The following is a 17784-nucleotide window of genomic DNA, read 5'->3' as shown; positions in this document are numbered from 1 at the left end:
ATAGAGAGAGTAATCTTTCCAATTGGATGGATTCTTGCTAACATACGCTCTTAGCATATCCTCTAGCACTAGATTTGTTGGAATTAGGGTTGCAAGAAAACACACACAACTTGGAGAAGGCGAAGGAAGCTCAAGGCACGCAATAGAGAGAGTTTTACTTAGTGTGCAATGGAAAGATAAGTTAGCCCTAGAGGATGGCGGTGTATACCATGCACGGGGGAAAAACCTCCTAGTGAGGAAAAAAATGCCCCAGTGGTCTTAAGTGTGTTCACACACATCACTACCACATGTATATGGTAACAAATCCCCCCTGGAGTGATGCGGTGAACAAGAGCTTGCACATAGAGTAAAGGGAAGTGCCATGCCCTGAGGACATGATCAATCCACAAGGGAGAGTAATCATAAAGCTTTGCAAAAGGCTTCAAACTTCTCATGAGACAATGCCTTTGTGAAAAGATCTGCAAGGTTGTCCTGTGTTGGCACATAAGCCAAGCTGATCTCTCCTGCTGAGAGCCTCTCCCTGACATAGTGGTAATGCACCTCAATGTGCTTTGTGCAAGCATCAAAAATTGGGTTCCTTGCAACTGCAAATGCACTCTAACTGTCAGTGTAGATAGTGTTGGCAGTGTCCTGTCCAACACCCAAATCAACCCATAAGGTGTCTAAGCCATACACACTCAACCGTAGCTATGAAGATTGTCCTATATCCTCAACCTCACAACTGAAAGTGGCCACAGTAGGTTGCTTCTTTCTCAACCATGATATGGATGAGCTACCAAGCATGAAACAAGAACCACTTGTGGTCACCCGAGTGTCAAAACAACTAGCCCAATCTGAGTCCAAAAAAGCATGCAAATCTGGCGGCAATGATCTCCCCTTGGGATAAAAAAATCCAAGATGTAAAGTGCCACTCAAATAGCGAGAAATCCTCTTGACAGCCTACCAATGCTTATACCTCGGGCTATGCATGAATCTGCTGACCTGTGAGACTGCAAACTGATTATTCCTGCCTCGTGTTGCATACATAAATGAGGCATCCAACAAAAGTTTGGTAAAGAGTGACATCTGCATGATCATCAGCATCATGATGACTCAGTTTCAAACCCGTTTCCATGGGAGTGGCAATAGGTTCGCAATCCTGAAGTCCAAACTTACATAGCAATGCCTCTATGTAACTTTTCTGACATAAGGCAATACCACCATCACACTGCTTAAATTGTATACCCAAGTAATGATGCAACAACCCCAAATCTTTCATCTTGAAAGTAGCATTCAAATCAGCCTTATATTCAGCAATATGTCTCTCATTTGGTCCAGTGATCAACAAATCATCCACATAAAGAACCACAATGAGAAGTACATCACCATCACGCTTTACATAAAATGTGCTTTTTGTTGGAATGTTATGAAAGCCTCATTTGACCAAATGAGTGTCAACCTTCTCATACCAACAAGCACGAGGGGATTGCTTCTTCCTCAAATATGTCACCATTCAAGAAAGCAGTAACAATGTTTGATTGATATACATCCCAACCAAATTGAGCTGCCAATGCACATATAAAACGCATGGTAGTCATAGGACAAGTGGGAGCAAAAGTTTCTTCATAATCTATGCCCTTTTGTTGTGCATAACCCTTTGTAACAAGTCGAGCCTTATAGCGATCAATCTCACCATCCGGCTTCCGTTTCAACTTGTAAAGCCACTTCGTACCTATGGCCTTTTTGCCAGGAGGCAAATCACATAAAGTCCATGTGTCATTTTCTGTAAGTGCATCATATTTTGATTGCATGGCAGCCATCCAAGTTTCTGAATTCTATGCTTCATCAAAAGACAAAGGTTCCTCAACATCATGTAAGCTAGACACAACCAAAGATTAACAATCTGATGCATAAGATGCATGGTGAGATTCTGAATGAGTGCGACTAGACAAAGGTGCATCCAATTTACTATTACGCAATGTATGCACCATCCATTTTGGCATACCTCTAGCCTGCTCATTTTCAACCCTTTTGCTTATCAAGTACATCATGTACATCTGCATTAGGAATAGGCTGATCTATAACATTTTCAGAAACCCCCATAGGCTGTACATTTGCCTCAATGGAATTTACATTCGAACTTCCACCACTGAAAAGAGGAAACAAAGTGTCATAAATGTCATGTGAGCTTACATTACTGTCTCTAGTACATAACGCAAGGGCTAAACAGAATCTTCCACAAACACATGTGTGCTTTGTCGCACGTGTCAGAGGCTGGGAACTTGCCAAAACGTAGTGTGCGAGCCATAAATGGCTGCAAGAACACAACTAGACACTCCTAACAAGCTCAAAGGGGTAATGGTGGGTCACTCACCGTTCAATGCTTCCGTCGTGAAGGATCCTGTGCCGTGAAGAAGGAGCTGCCATCGCCGCTACGCTCAACCGTTGATGTCGCCACCGATGCTGCCACAATGCTCTCTCTCTCTCTCTCTCTCTCTCTCTCTCTCTCTCTCTCTCTCTCTCTCTCCTGCACACACACACACACACACACACACACACACACACACACACACACACACACACACGTGAGCACACGAAGGAGGAGAAGACACAGGTAGAGCAAGAGCATTTCTTAGCTTGCACCTCAAAGAATGAGGATTTTAGGTCAAAACAGACCTTTTATAAGAGTCTCACCCATTCACACATGGGCGTCCACAGTGGTCGATCATATTAAAAATCATGTAAAAATGGGATAAGTGGTGTGCCTCTCATCGGCGATCACCTACACACCTATTGGACTAACAAGCCCGATCCATGACTCTATCAAATAATGATAAGGCATCTATCAAAGGATATAGGGTGTCCGTAAGGGTTAACATGCCCCCCTTTTTGATGTAGATTTTATCCTCGGAAGCTATTGAGATGAAGCCCGTTCGTCAAGGTGGAAGAGCATCTGATATTGAATGTACTTAGCCTTCTTCAGCACTACAAAATCAACCAAAATTGGCACAGTAATTGCTTTCTCATATACAATTAAAAAGCATATGCAGTGAATAGGCACACAGATTGATTGGTAACTGAATATTAAACGTCTTTTCAGTAATAAACATTAAACTGTAATATAATCAAACGCATATGCACTTTTAAAGGTCATAAAATAAACAAATCTAGAGTCGCTAATTTAATGGTCGAGAGGCATTAGTGGTCAACTAATACCATGGGAAAGTTTCTCAATTCTTTCTGGTCAATTAAGTTGTTTAATTGTGAGAGCAAAGTATTTCATGTCCGAGGACTGACTAGAGGCTATACCTAGAAGACCTTCTAGTTAAGCTACAATAGAAGGAATTGCTTATGAAATCATTGCCTGAATTATTCCCTTTTCTTTGACCCCCAAAGTGTTTTCACATTGATTTAAATTTTGAAGTGTGTGCTTATTTTGTATGCCTTGGGCTTTTTGCTTTTCAAAGAAAAGTGTCTACATTGGGAACCTCTAGGACTCTAGTACCATAGGCAATACATGTGAGTGAAGTACCAAATTAAAATTTTACATTCTTTGCACTTTTGTTTATTTATTTTTCATTGCCTTATGATTTGTAACTTTGGGGGTTCATATTGACACTATTACCCTCCCCAAGATCATCACAATAGTAAACTCCCTTTATAATAGTTAAACTAAAGGTTAAGAGGGATTAAGCCCATTAGAAAACACTAGTATATTGCACACAATACTGCTTAGATTGGATTAAGAACATTGACAATCAGAAAGGCATTTCCCATGGTATTAAGAGACGATCTCTAACACCTATCTTGGTCAAACTAGCTTAGTCAGACTGCTTGATTCATAAACCTAGACAAGGGACTATGACATAAAATTATATTGAGTCTAATGTTTAATACTACGCAAATGTGTTGAATGTTATGCTACCAATCACAGTTAAAGCAGACAAACTTGGATGCTAAAAAGACAAGAGGCAATAATAATGGACAAGAAACACATGTTCGTGTTGATGATCATCCTTGATTCGAAGAGTGAACAAGACAAGGATTTCATGAAGTTCAAAATTGCAATTATTGGAATACATTCCTGTACACGTTAGAAAACACAAGGAATACCTCTAGGAGGCATATCAGTGAAAAGAGGCACTAACTTTTATTGAACACAATCAAAACAACATAAAGAACCCCAACCTAATTAGTTGCACCCCCCTAAAGAGTCAAGGGAACAAGATATTGAATTGATGGGCGGGTAGCCCTAGGAAACCCCTATCCTTGTCATCGTCGAGAAAAACAAAGTCATCATCTGTGAGACCATACGTGCCATCCGTGTAATCATGTAAATCTTCCTCGTCATTAGAGGCATAAATGTTCACTAAGAAGGTCACTAAATGTCTATAGTCATCTTGGTCAAAAGGATAAGCTTGTGCAATGAGAGAGATGCTCTCTACTAAGTAGGGATCAATCATGGTCAAGAGACATATGAGCCATTCTAATTTCTCAAGTTTCTTCTCACATGGTAGCGTATCTACCAAATCCCAATCACAGCAAACACCAATAGACTATGTGAAACACTTGTGAAAAGTAAAGAGGGTACCTCTCACCCAAGGTAGGAATGGATGACTCTAGCATACTAGCCATATATGTACACACAAATAGATGCTCGTTAGTGTGCAAATATTATAGGGTCATGTCCTTGTGCATAATGTGTTATTATGAGTTTGTAGGTTTCAGATTTTTGTTTGGTGGCTCTTGCTCTTTTACTTTTTTATTTTTGTTTTCTTGAGTATAGGGCTATATATATACATTCCCTAAGATTGGGAGGTTGAGAGGTCAGGGAGGAAGGTTAAGAGGGGAGAAAATGAATGATGGATGTCTGCAAACACTCCCCCTTCCTTGGGTAGATCATACCTTTTGGAACAATGTCGTCACCTTTTGAAACCAATTGTTCCAAGTTGTTATGGGTGAAGACTTTGACCAATAGTTTTTGATCACCCTAGGCATTTCATCTAGTTGCAAGGGTGGTAAGGTACTCTCCCATGATTTTACTTGCAACATTGTTGTAGGTGGTGAACTTACAATGGGAGGTGCAAATTCCTTCTTGTTTGTATGGATATGTACAATGGTAGGTGGATGTTGTGTCAAAGCTTGTATTTCCGTATATGAAGTACATGAAGAGCAAGAAGCTTCATTTGTTTTTTCTATGTTGGAGCTAAGCGAAACAAGCCTTTCACGCTTGGGTACCCAAACTAGCTCCGAAACAGGTGTATAGTGTTTTGTGATCTTTCCCTTCCCACAATCTTCAATCGGCTTTATTGTTACAGGATTTGACTCACATGGGTCTATAGGTGACAGGTAAGAACACAATTTATGTTTTGGCACCCATGTTTGATCATTCTCTTCATAGTAGCCTCGGGATTCCAATAGTCATTTAAGAATCCAACGCAACGTTTTCTTACATTTCTCGGAGCGGGTGGGGCGTCTCTTACAAGGCTTCTGTTTTTTAGCGTCAAAAACTGTCACTAAAGAAGCTTTAGGGACCCATTTATATGTTTTCTTTGTTATATCACGATGGGTCTTGTCATAATAATCAATGTCTAATTCTCCTAAATGATTTTCTCATGTTAAACTGATCATTTAATATAGGGAAGTGCCAGGGGAGAAAAAGCTAGAATATTGGTTAAGCTAGCAGACCGGCCACATTAGGGATCCAAAGGAGGGAAAATAGGGATCCAAAGGGGGGGCCATGTGCAAAAGAGCCGTGTGCAACAATGGGCTAAAAAGACCCTAAGGTTCAGCCCATTAAGACTTCCAAAATGCTAAGGTTCCAAAATTCAAAGGTTGTGTCCAAAGGTCAACCATAGGGGAATTGGATGCTTTGTGTGTGTCCAAAAAAGTCTTTGCACATCCCTACATAGGAGGGGGCGAGCCTTGCATGTAGGGGATGAGAGAGAAAGCCACACACACACACACACACACAAGCTCCCTTTACACAAAGGGAATGAGGGACACATGTCAGCTCCCTAGGCCAGATGCCCACAAGGTGTACCCAATTCCTATTGGATGGCCTTGGAGGTGGACCAATGAGAATTAGGCTAGAGTAAATCTAGTTTAATTAATTTAAAACACTTAATAAAAAGAACCAATGAAAATTAAGTCTCCTGGATGACTATTGGATAGTCTCCCAAGGGGTCCAATGAGCATTCAACAGCCCAATGGCTTGCCTGATTCCTATTGGCCAGGAGGCAAAGGGGTCCAATGAGAGTTTAGTTGAATTATTACCTAAAGCTCTAGGTCACCCTCTTCTCCACCTTCTGAAGAAAGTGATGGTGCAACCTTTGAACCATCAAAAAGAAGAGGCCATAGGAAATCCTATGCCGCATGGAGAGGTTGTCCAAGTTGAAGAAATTCAAAGAGGGAGGGAAAAGCATCTCTTTCCTTACCTATGATGGTACCTTTGGTGCTACGGACAAAGTCTTGGCCTTTATCCAACAATTCGATGCGGCGTTTGGAGATGAGGGCTTCACGGAGTCCTCTAAGCTACGCCATGTAGCTATGAACTTTTAAAAGTCCGCCAGGCAATGGTGGTCTAGCCTACGATCCAATGGTGAAGCTCCACGAACATGGAAAGCTTTAAGAGATTCCATTATGAAGCAGTTTTTGGCCACCGATGCCAAAGACAAAGTACTCACCGAATGGCGAAGCTTAAAGCTCTCTCCCTATGAATCCATCCACAAATATGTAGACAAGTTTTGGGACCTAAAACTCAAAGCCACTGTCTTCAAAAAGTTGGATTTTGGAGAGCAAAAGCAACAATTTTGTGCGGGCTTAACCGAAGAAATGGCGGAGTATGTCAACTCCCAAAGGCCATGTACCATATCGGTGGTAATACACCATACTATGGTGGCCTCTTGAATCAATTTCCAAACGGGGGCTAAAAGAAATAAGCCCACGAAAAACAAGGGTTCCAATGAGCCTAAGGGGAAGGACAATGTCCAAAAGTCTCCTAAGGGCAACTCCAACAAAGCTAAAGAGAAGGGAGTTTACAAAGGTAAAAACAAACTCTCTCCTGAAGAGCTTGAGCGTTATCGCGCAAGGATAACCGGTGTTTCAAGTGCGGCGAAAGGGCATGCGTACCGCGCTTGTCCCCAAAAGAACAACCGCCAAGATCCTCCTAGAGCTTCCTTGGTTGAAATCCAAGAGGAGGAGACTCACCAAACTCACCACAAAGGATCTCCTCTATGCCATGCTTGGGGAAAGGTAAGAGAACATGATGCTTTTATTCTCTTTGACCCTGGTTCTACTCACAATTTTATATCTATAGAGTTGGCCACCAAGCTAGGCATACAAGCTTACGAGATGGGAGATGTCCTACCCGCAGACAGTGCCTTCAAGGGGCAAGAAGCTTCAGTCACTCCCTTAATCGGGAAATTGAGGCGTCATGTCCAAGGCTATGTGGACAAAGAGGACTTCTTTATCTCTCCTCTCAAGCATGAGGATCTAATCCTAGGGGCACCATGGTTTGACTGCCTGGCTGCCAATGTTAAATTCCCTGAAAGGAGAATCTCCTTTAAGTTTAGGGAAAAAGACATGTATATAGATGCTAAGGAAATGGGTAACACTATCCCCATTGTACATACACCAGCTTTCAACAAGTTAATAAAGAGCTCTATTTCCGTGTACATGATTTTTGTTAAAGATTCTCAAAATGAACCTAATGCTTTAGCAAAAGAAAATAAAAGCAACCAAAAGGAATTAAAGTTATCCAATTTTCTCAAGGGGTTTCAAGATGTTTTTATTGACGACATCCCTTGTGAGCTACCTCCTAAACGAGGCAATGATGACCATGCAATTGAACTTCTTCTAGGAAGTTGACCGCCTAACAAACCTCCTTATAGAGTTTCTCAAGCTCAACAAGAGGAGATTATGCGGCAAGTGCATGAGTTAGTTGAGAAGGGCATGGTTAGGCCTAGCTCATCTCCATTTTGCTCACCTGTGCTATTAGTGCAAAAGAAATATGGCACATATCGTATGTGTGTCGACTATAGAGCACTAAATAGGATCACTATCAAAAATAGGTTTCCCGTTCCACAGGTAGAAGACCTATTTGATAAGCTACAAGGATCGACCTACTTCAGTAGGATTGACCTAAAAAGTGGCTATCATCAAATAAGGATAGTTGATCAAGACATTGTAAAGACCGCATTTCGCACCACATTTGGTCTTTATGAATACATTGTCATGCCTTTTGGCTTGACCAATGCACCGGCCACATTCAACCGCTTGATGGAGAAGCTGTTCAGGCCTCATAGAACCTTCACTGGAGTGTTCTTTGATGATATTATCATCTACTCTAATTCATTAGACGAACACAAGCAACACCTCCAGGTAATATTTCAAGTTTAAAGAGAGAATAAACTTTATGTTAATCGAAAGAAAAATTGAATTTTTCTTGCAAGAGATTCAGTATTTAGGTCACATTATCTCTCAAGATGGCATCCAAATGGATCCATCAAAGTTGGAGGTAATAAAAGGATGGCCTAAACCAAGGAATCTTCATGAACTAAGAAGCTTTATAGGTATGTGTGCATACTATAGACGCTTCATAGAAAAGTTCTCACAAATTGCGGGACCATTACATGACCTAACAAAGAAAAGCGTTAGGTATACACGGTCTGCTAAGGAGAACAATGCTTTCGAAAAGCTTAAAGAAAAGCATATCTCTCAACCTGTGCTTACACTACCGGATCTCTCAAAACCATTTGAGGTCCAATGTGATGCTTGTGGTGATTGCCTTGGAGCTGTTTTGCTTCAAAAAGGGCACGCCATAGGCTATGAGAGTCGAAGGCTCGACCCTGTTGAGCAAGCTCTTATATGAAAAGGAACTCCTTGCAGTTCTACATGCCTTAGACTCATGGAAGCACTATTTATTGGGGACTCCTTTCATTCTGCGGAACGGATCACCAAAGTCTTAAGTACTTCATGACACAGACCAAGCTCTCTGACAAAAAAATGAGGTGATCAAATTTCCTTTCGAAATTTCATTTTCATATTGCTCACATTGCTGGCAAGCATAATCAAGTAGCTGATGCACTCTCAAGAAGACCGAGAGTGAATGCGGTTTCCATAGCAACTCACAATGATCTATCTTCAATGATGGATGAGTACGCTATTGATCCTGATTTTAGAGATATGATTTCAGCCCTTGCATTAGGGAAGAAACAAGAACCATTTACTTTACAAGATGGTTATCTTCTCTATGGCAATAGACTATGCATTACTAACTCACTACGTGAGAAAGTAATGTATGAATCTCATGCTCCACCTTATGCGGGGTATAGAGGGATTCAGTCTACCTTAAAGGGAATTGAAACATATTTCTATTGGCCTACCATGAAAGTGAACATACAAGAGTATGTTTCTAAATGTGTGGTATGCCAAAAGACAAAATTTGATAGAGGAAAGCAACTTGGATTGCTTCAACCTTTGCCAATCCCTAATTCACCATGGGAGAGCATATCCATGGATTTTATCTTTGGATTGCCTAAGTCTATCCATGGGAGTATGGGAATATGGACGATAGTAGACAGGTTCAGTAAACAAGCTCATTTTATACCTGTCAAAAAGACTGTCAAATCCCATCAAATGGCAACCCTCTTCATTTCACAAATTTTCAAGTACCATCGCTTGCCAATGTCCATAGTGTCGGATAGAGATCCTAGAATGACCAGTAATTTTTGGAAGGGTCTCTTTGAGAATTTAGGGACAAGGCTAAACTTCTCTTCGGCCTATCATCCACAAACGGATGGCCAAAGTGAAATAGCTAACCTAACCATTCTCGATCTACTAAAAGCCTATGTAACGGAAGTAGATCAAAGATCCCAATGGGAGAAGTACTTACCCTTAGTGGAGTATGCTTACAATAACACTATACATACTTCCACGGGAAAAGCACCTTTCGAGGTAATTGAGGGAAGATCAAAAAGTCCCTTGCTACTTAAGGTACATGGGAAGATCTTCGCTGCAGATGAGTATAGCCGAGACCTACAAGAATCTTTTCAAAAGATTAAGGATGCTATCTCTATCTCACAACAAAGGCAAAAGGCTGCTGCTGATAAGCACAGAAGAGCCCAAGCCTTTAAATAAAATGATTGGGTCTTATTAAAGTTTCCCAAGGCTTGATTCAGGCACACAACGGGCAAGAATCCTACGGGACACCAAAAGTACTATGCTAAACTAGCAAAAAGGTACTATGGTCCCTTCCAAATTCTTAGGCCAATCAATGAGATGGCCTATCAACTCAAGTTGCCCAATCATTGGCTCATACAAAATGCTTTCCATGTGAGCCTATTAAAGCCTTACAAAGGAGAGCCACCTCAAGAACCAACTATTGAAGACCCACCGGAGATCGAGGACCAAGAGGAGGTGCTGCAGCCCGAGTCCATTCTCCGACATGAAGACAAGCTATTAAGAGGCGGTAAGACTATCCGACGATATCTTATTAAGTTTAAGAATTATCCTTTTGAAGATACTAGATGGATGCAAGGCATACAATTAAAGGATAACCTAAACCTTGTCCATGCTTACAATGCTTCCCAAGAGTAACCAAATGTACAAAATGTTAAAAATGAACAAAGTTTTTTTTGTCTTATAAGACTCTCTTTTTCTTTATTGTGCACAAAAATGAAGTAGTATGCATGCTTAGATCAAGTTTGCGGAGACGACGTCTCCCAAACACCAAGTAGAGCTTGTCACTCTACTATGGAAGACTGATAGGACTAATGTGCAGACATGCTTGCGGTAGCCTCAGGCTCTCAAGCGCCAAATGGACTAGTCATCCATTGTGGAATGATGTCGTAGGGTAACATAGGGATCCTCTACCCGCTAAGAAAAGGACTCATGAATATGCTTTATCTTCTCTACACCATATCGAGGACGACTATGATTTCAAGAGAGAGGTAATGTCATAATAATCAATATCTAATTCTCCTAAATGATTTTCTCATGTTAAACTGATCATTTAATATGGGGAAGTGCCAGGGGAGAAAAAGCTAGAATATTGGTTAAGCTAGCAGACCGGCCATAGTAGGGATCCAAAGGAGGGAAAATAGGGATCCAAAGGGGGGGCCATCTGCAAAAGAGCCATGTGCAACAATGGGCTAAAAAGACCCTAAGGTTCAGCCCATTAAGACTTCCAAAATGCTAAGGTTCCAAAATTCAAAGGTTGTGTCCAAAGGTCAACCATAGGGGAATTGGATGCTTTGTGTGTGTCCAAAAAAGTCTTTGCACATCCCTACATAGGAGGGGGCGAGGCTTGCATGTAGGGGATGAGAGAAAAATCCACACACATACACACAAGCTCCCTTTACACAAAGGGAATGAGGGACACATGTCAGCTCCCTAGGCCAGATGCCCACAAGGTGTACCCAATTCCTATTGGATGGCCTTGGAGGTGGACCAATGAGAATTAGGCTAGAGTAAATCTAGTTTAATTAATTTAAAAACACTTAATAAAAAGAACCAATGAAAATTAAGTCTCCTGGATGACTATTGGACAGTCTCCCAAGGGGTCCAATGAGCATTCAGCAGCCCAATGGCTTGCCTGATTCCTATTGGCCAGGAGGCAAAGGGGTCCAATGAGAGTTTAGTTGAATTATTAAACTACCTAAAGCTCTCACAAAAGGGGAAAGGGGGACACATGTCAGAAGGCTATCACTTATGCTGCTTAATAGTCGTTGGCTTGACCTGGGGAGGTCCAATGAGGGGAGAGGAAGCGCAAATAGCAAGAGGGCTCGCCCAAGAGAGAGAGGGGGCTGATTTTTGCAAGGCATTATCACATACACACTCTCACACAGTCTATGTGAGAAGAAAAGAAGACTATTTCTTCCCAAGCTTTAATGGAGAGCTCATCACCTACTCCAAGCTTGTGAGATAGAAGCCTACATCGACACACTCTTGGCTTGTGGATGCAAATCCAACCAAGAGCCAAGCTTCAATGCATGCTTATCTCCTCTACCAAGCTAATTACTAAGCTAAGCTATGCTAATATGAGTGATTATGTGAGGAGATGTACATCTTTCTCGTAAGATACTCCTTCTTCCTCTCAATCTACTCTCATACCCTGCTAGCTCTCACCATCTTCGAAGGTGTGTGAGGTCTTGGGTCTGAGACCGGGGATAATTGATGTTGTGTTTGCTAAGTGTTTTGCTTAGTGTATGAAGCTTTCATCTTCATTGCACTAGCTAGTCTTGAAGGAACACAAAGAATTGTATTGTACAATGTCTCTCTTGATGGGAGAAACCATGCTACAAAGCCTTTTGGAGGGGGGACCGGCTCCATACAAATCCGGTCCTCAATTGTTGTCTATAGCTTAATTTCTCTCTCTTTTGAAAGTATTGTTCATGCTATCTAACTAGGTGTTATGCTTTTTGTTGCTCTCTCCACCCAAGCACTCTTGTAATTCTCATTAGGAATCTATTCTAATGAAATGCCCACTATATTCATGCTAATTTCCGCTACACATAAGTTTTTAGGCCATTAAATGTTACAGGTCTTGTGTGTCTCAAGCTTTGTTTTAGCTACAGAAGTTGAAGCTCTAGAGGGTTGGGCTATAGTTACAGATGATTCAACCTCTTAGACATGCATTGTTTTGGATTGTATTTTCTTGGGATGTGATATCTCAGGGACTATCACTTAAGTGGCAGGGCTAAGAGTTTATTTTTCTGTTGTGACACTCCCAGTCCCCCAATCAATAGTGCATTTGGTCGCTATCATCCACATGCGTCCTAGGTTTATATTGCCTTCCATAGTTCTAGCAGGCATGACCAAAAAGTCTTGAGCTACAACCCCATTGTCATAACTGACAGAAGTGTGCCAAGTTCCAAAAACCATAGCTTTTTTCTTGTTGATACCCTTGACTTGGATGGTACTCTCATATAGAGATGGGTTTCCTAACTGAAACCACACTACATATGATAGTAGATTATATTTAGCACTTGTGTCCAATAAGGTGTGATATAGCACTTTACTATTTAGCTCAATAGGGTATCATAGAGGTGTGTCATTGTCCAACCAGTCATCCTCTATTTCAACTTGAAATGCATGTGTAACTCCAAGGTTGGCCTCTCGTTGGCATCTTATACGTTGTTGTCGCTCCTTAGCCTCATCTTGAGCTTGTATCTTTTTTAATTCTTCTTGTGACTTGGCTGCCTTTTTTTTATGGATGGCACGTAGCTCCTATTGGCTTAAAGAATCATAGTATCTTTTAAATTTACTCCCATTGAGGAATCCAATGGTTTCAACTCCACCAAGAGTTTCCACACAAATGATACCTTGTGGGATGATTTTGCATACTCTATATGGTCCTTTTCCTGCATACTTTAACTTTACACACTCCATACAAAAGCACTTTAGCCCCAACCTTGATATCCTTGTTCTTCAAATGACGGTCAAACCATTTCTTTCTCCTATCTTTCTCCACAAGTGCATTTTTCATGGCCAATTGTCTTTCTTCATCTAACCTCTCAAGGATGTATAAACGCTCAACTAAAGGGTTACCATCCCAACCTTCTAGTGAAGCTACTCGCAGGTTAGGAATTACAAACTCCCATGGCATCACTGCTTCTTGGCTATATACCATCTTGAATTGCGTACAATTAATAGCCAGGTAGTAAGCAGTAGGATAAGCCCATAGAGCTGAAGTAGCTGAAGAGCCATTTGCTTGTGGATAATAAGGTTTAGACTTATGGTGGGCTATCATGAAGTTTTTCGTGAGTTTCTTTATCACTCCATTTATAAAATGAGTACCATTATCACTCACAATTGCAAAGGGACAACCAAATTGCGTAATAATGTTCTCAAAGAGAAACTTACCAGTTGACCTTGCATCAGTCTTGCATGTTGCCTTGGCTTCCATCCACTTTGCCACATAGTCAGGGCAACAATAATATATCGAGATTGAGTGTTACAAGCTACCGGAATAATGGGGCCTACAAAGTCTAATCCCCATTTTTCAAATGGGTGAATCACTTTAATAGGATGTAAGGGCATCTTATCCTTTCGTTGTGTGATCTTGTAACTTTGGCATTCATCACACCCTTTTGCAAAAAGTGATGCATCTTTGAATAAGGTAGGCCACCAATAGCCTGATTGCAACACCTTTCTAGCAGTTAGTTCCCATGGAAAATGTCCTCTGGCTATACCCATGTGGGCTTCTTTCAGTCATCCTCATGAGCACAACATCTAAAAATATTGTCCTTCCCTAGCTTATAGAGAGTTCCTGCAATTAGAGAATAAGGTACACATTCCTTTAATAATTTTCGAGCTATATCCTTATTACGAAGCTCTTTGGGTGGAAAACCATTAACTAGAAAGTTCACAATCTTCTCACTCCATTCAGGCATGGTCTCGACTAGGAATAGGGAAGTATCGAGCAATTCATCATCAATTCCAGTAGGGGCTTCACCATTGGGTATACGAGACAAACGATCCGACATGACATGTTTACCGGGTCTCACCACACAACAGTAAAATCAAACTCAAGAAGAATTAACAACCATCATGAAATTATTCTCGTGGAACAAGGTTTATTTACTAGATACAACAATTCTTGATGATCAACATAGAAAACAAACTTGCTGGCAAGAAGGTAGTAGAAAAATTTCTTCACTGCGTAAATTATAGCTAAACCTTCTCTCTTTGTAGTGGTGTAGTTCCTCTAAACATCATTTAATTGACGACTTGCAATGCTAATGGGGTATTCCAATTTACGTTCTCCTGGTTGAGCTAGAACACACCCAATAGCAAAGTTCAAGGCATGAATATGCACATGGAAAATTGCATTCCAATCGGGCACTCATAGATGGGACCACTTATCAAGTTCTTTTTCAATGACTCATAAGCATGGCCACCCTCTGCTGTCTAGTGGAACTCAATAAGAAGCTTGTACAATGGGCGAGCTATCTTGACAAAGTTTAAAATAAACCGCTAGTGATAACCAACATGGCCCATGAACCTTTGAACTCCGTTATAGTTTGTAGGTGGTGAGCAACTTGGAAATGACTCTCATATGTGGAAATCCCTTTTGGACACTATATGCCCTAAAATGACTCTATGTTTAACCCAAAATTGGCATTTGAAAGGGTTTAATGAGATGCGATACAATCTGCACTTTTCAAACACTTTTCGTAAACATGATAGATGTTCTTTCCAAGAGGAATAAACACAAAGTTCATCTAAGAAAGCTTCGCAAAACTCCCTCAAATAATATCTAAAAGCAGTGTTTATTAATCTTTGGAAGGTAGTAGGGGCATTGGTTAAGCCAAAAGCCATAACACGAAACGCGAACACTCCAAGTTCGGTTATAAAAGTAGTTTTAGATTGGTCCTCTAGTGCAATTGTGATTTGATTGTAGCCAGAGTACCCATCTAAAAAGCTATAAGCTTCCTTCTGTGCAACTCTTTCAAGCACATGTTCTGAATATGGCAAGGGGTAATGGTCTCTCCTAGAGGTGGCATTGACTTTCTGAGATCCACGCACACTTTGAGTTTCCCATTCTTTTTTGGCACAATAACTATTGGAGACACCCATTCTGAGTACTTAATAGGGTATATGAATCTGCATTTGACAAGCTTTTCAATCTTTTCTTGAACAATCTTTGCATACTTAGGATTCATTGGGTAGGATCGTTGCTGGACTAGTCTAGCCATGCTATTCATGGGGATTGTGTGTTGCACCACGGAAGGTGGAACACCCTTCATATCATGATATGTCGAAGAGAATATATCCTTGGATTTCTTGAGAAGCTCTTTGAGTATATATTCCTTAGTCTCTATCAGAGCTTGGGCAATGAAAACAGGTTTGGACTCCTCACTGGGTCTACTAACTCTATTTCCTTAACTATTGTCGGATCATCATAGACTCCATTACTTCCACCAATAGGTGTTCTGTAGGCCTTTGTATACACAACCTTACACTCCTTTGTGGTGTAGGATTTGAAATGCTCAGGTGCAGGATGCAAATATGTGGGGTCTTATTGTCATGTGGACTATGATTTCTCTTCCGCTTCCTTTTGTTGTTGGGCTAGCTCTCGATTTTGTCGTCTCCTTACAGTACGGCTCAACTTTGGCTTCTCTGTAGCTTCTAGCTGTGCGATTTCAATGGGTTGTGGACTACACCACATGACGCTTTAAAGGTATTCACCCCAATTATCTATCAATTTTTGATGAGCATCACTTGTCCCTATATAATTAAGCCATTTTGCGGTAGATTTCTTTTCATTTATCCTAGCACGCACATTTGCTCGATATTGTTGCCTCTTATATCTCTTACTCCTCTTGTCTAACTTTCAATTACGGTGGCCGATCTCTAGTGAAGAGTCACTCAATGAATCACTACTTGTGTCTTCTCCTCTTACGGATAGATTGTCATCTAGGGTATCATTGGGCCCTGAATGGCTCATCCCCACATTTGGCACTAAGATTTAACTCAGATTCTTCGTCCTCATAATCAATTTCAATTGATGATTTTGATTTTGATTTGTGTGGGCTATAGTCTTTTGAGACGCTACTGGTTTCAATGTCAGTCAAGCCTTCATTTGGTAGGTCATCAGAAGCTATATGCATTGATCCTATCATATTTAAAGATACGAGTTGTGGCATTTCATCCCCCTTAGGTGTTACCTAGGTTGTCCCCCAATTTCCTCAAGTGTCTATGGCTACTGATCAATTATAAATCTGTTTCCTATAAGATGTGGTCAACCAGTTACAAGATCAACTCAAATGACGGAGTCTTGGAACTGCAAAGTAGACATGGTTTTTAGACCAATCATGCACCATTTTTGCTTCCCTCATGAAAGGACGTCCTAAGATTATCTCAGATGACATAGTGTGCTTGGGAAAATCCATAACAATGAAGGTATACCTTATTTTGTGTCCAAAGACCTTGACCTTGAGACCTTCTAGCATCCCAATAGGTTTAGCAATAGTCCCATTGTCCATCTTTACCACTATGTTTGTAGTGCCAAGGTGAGGTCTTCCCATAGATTCCCATTAATTCTTAGTTACAATGCTAACCCCAGCGCCACCATCAAGGATTCCCTTCATAGTTAATCCCTTGGTAGTGATTGGTATGGTCGCATTAGATTCATCGCCTTCAAAGTATTGTCCCAACTTGGTAACATGTATTTCAACAACAGAGTTCTCATCTAGGTTGGGTTGTGGATCTAGCGTTCCTCCTCTATTGGCACCTCCCTAGCTCCATCCATCTGTGCAAATTGTGGTTGCCCGACCTTCAGTTCTCCATTGAGGAAAGCTCGAAGAGCTAAGAATAGCTCGAGGTCTCAATATAGTTTAGACATGATGGTGGTTCTAACTTCTGAAGCCATGTAATCCATATATTTGGCAATATTTAACGGCACTTTTTGGGCTTTAGTCCCTTGACATGGGGAAGATGGGATCTCCATTTCTTTGATAGGGTCAGGTAATCCCTTTGTAAACATTCTCTCCAACAAGAAGGGAGTACGCCCACTTTCCCATGACTTAAAGTCACTTTCTTCTTGGATGACACTTGGTATGGCTAGTGATCTATGGACTTTGTGAGGTTGCTTTTGCATAGGGAACACTGTGTCTGTAATATGGATTTGCCTAGGTATTGGCTCTAAATCCCTTTGGGTTTCTTCCACCAAACCCATCAATTGCTTGACTCGCTCGATCTCCTCTATAGGGTTTGGGTAAGTTCCTATCTTTTTCTTGGGTCCTGGCCATTGTGGCTCATGACAATATTTCTTGTTTGTTTCTTTCCTAGTGGTCGTTT

This window comes from Adiantum capillus-veneris, chromosome 19 (genome assembly GCF_014529385.1).
Source record: "Adiantum capillus-veneris isolate H3 chromosome 19, ASM1452938v2, whole genome shotgun sequence".
Classification (NCBI taxonomy): Eukaryota; Viridiplantae; Streptophyta; class Polypodiopsida; order Polypodiales; family Pteridaceae; genus Adiantum; species Adiantum capillus-veneris.
The sequence above is the reverse complement of the archived record's forward strand: the minus strand, read 5'-3'. Positions refer to the sequence as shown.